Below are 2109 nucleotides of genomic sequence, written 5' to 3' on the forward strand. Positions count from 1 at the left end.
CTATACACATCTTCAGCACAAATTTGAAATGCATGCAACATATAGCTTAACAGAAATTAGCAAGTGAGCACTTTCTTATTCTTTTTGTGATATATATTCCTCGGCAAGCACTACCAGGCAGCAAGGAAATATTCTCGTTCAAGAAGGAAGCGAAGCCTCATTGAACCTGCTGTTGCAGCAGCAGCTGGATGCTGCGAACCAAAGAAAGAGCAGAGAATCATTTGCTGCATCTTTCTCTTTTTATTTTGCTGCTGATCCTGCAGCACTACTACTACTCGTTCCCCTAAACGGCAAAAAACAACCGAGAGAAAACAACAGTCAAACTGAATTGTTAACAGCGTTGATCTCAACAAATGTCTTTCAGGTTTTGGTTTGCAAGAAAAAACCCATACTAAACCAAAATACGCCTTCCTGGGCGATGTAGCTAGCTACAGCTAGCTGCAGCTCGCTACAGCTAACTGCAGCTAGCTACAGCTAACTGCAGTTACAGCTAGCTGCAGCTAGCTGTTGCATTTTCAGTTGTGGTTTCTGCGAAGTGGATGTTTTCGGGTATAGACGCCTCTAGCCAGTTGGCTTCGATCTCTTCGAGTTGTTTCCTGCATGCAGCAGTTGCTGCTGTTGCTGCTGCTGCTGCGCCTTGCAGCAGCACCCTGAGGAGCAGCAGCCCCAGCGCCGGGGGCGCATGCAGCAGCGGAGACCAAAGGGGGTGCCTCCTCCAAAGAGAAGAAGAAAGAAGAAAAGACAGCAGCAGATCTTGCAGCTGACGACGGGCAGCAAATGCCGAACCGCAGCAAACAGCTGCTAATAAACACGGAAGAGCCGCCTTCTGGTCCAGCAGCGCCCGCAGCAGCAGCACCTGAACCCACACAGCAGCAGCAGCAGCAACAACAACAACAATAATAGCAGCAGCTGAGCGGAGAAGCAGCAGCAGAGTGTTATGTGGGTGATAGCGCGGTGTATATGCAGCCTGCATGAATCTGCATGCATGCATGCATGCAAAATAAACATTTCGAGGTTTGTTTTAAAGCTATTAATTGGTTTATTATTTATAAAAAGGAAATAGACTAACACGTAGCGGAGCAAACTCATAAAAAACAAAAAAATCTGCAGGTTGACAACCCAACCATAAATTTTTCGTTTTAAGGCCCTCCGATCGATGCAGCCGAAGCAAACCCGAAAACGAAACCCAAGGTATGTCTTCCTTCTTCAACAACTTGCTGCTGCTGCTGCTGCTGCTGCTGCTGCTGCTGCTTCTGCTGAAGCAGCAGCTGGTGGGAGCTACTGCTAGTCTTCCTGGGGGTGTTGCTGAGTATAGAATGCACGGCAGCAGCGGCCCTGTTTTGCTGCTGCGAGCAGCAAGCCAGCCTCGGTGCTTCAGCGAAGGGGCACGGAAGACAAGCCGCGGCTGCTGCTGCTGCTGCTGCTGCTGTTGCTGCTGCTGCTGTTGCTGCTGCTGCTGTTGCTGCTGCAACACACAATGCCAGCAGCAGCAGAAACGCACAGATGCAACGCCAAAAACCCCGTAGCAACAAAAAGCAAAAACAAAACAGTGCAGAGCGCAGCAGCAGGAGCAGCAGCAACAGCAGCAGGAAGAGCTAAAGCAGGAGCAGCAGCGAGGGTTGCAGCAACAGCCTACTTGGTTGCTGCTGTCTTGTTTTCTTCGTTTTTCTTCTGCTGCAGCAGCCTGAATCTGCTGCTGAACTATCTTCGCTGCTTTGCCTCGATACTCTAATTGCTGTGCCGCAAACCACAAAGCAGCTTCCCGTACCTCTGCTGCTGCTGCTGTTGCTGCTGCTGCTGTTGCTGCTGGCTCAGGCTTTTTAGTTGAGCGGATACCCAAAACGGCAGCAGCAACGGCAGGGGGAATACGTGCTTGTTCTGCTGCTGCTGCTGCTGCTTCTGCCTCTGCTGCAACTTCTGTTGCTGCTAGTCTATCTGCTGCTGCTGCTGCTGCTGCTGCTTCGCCTCCTTGTTTGTTGGCGTTCCCCCTCAAAAGTTCTGCTTGAATGTCCGCATGCAGCTGCGCTGCTTTTGTGTGCTTGTTTGCTGCTGCAGCAGTGGCTGCTATATCTGCTGCTGTTGCTGCATCTGCTGCTGCAGCTCTATCTG

Source organism: Eimeria acervulina, genomic scaffold (assembly GCF_000499425.1).
Source record: "Eimeria acervulina Houghton genomic scaffold, Eah_scaff812, whole genome shotgun sequence".
Lineage (NCBI taxonomy): Eukaryota > Apicomplexa > Conoidasida > Eucoccidiorida > Eimeriidae > Eimeria > Eimeria acervulina.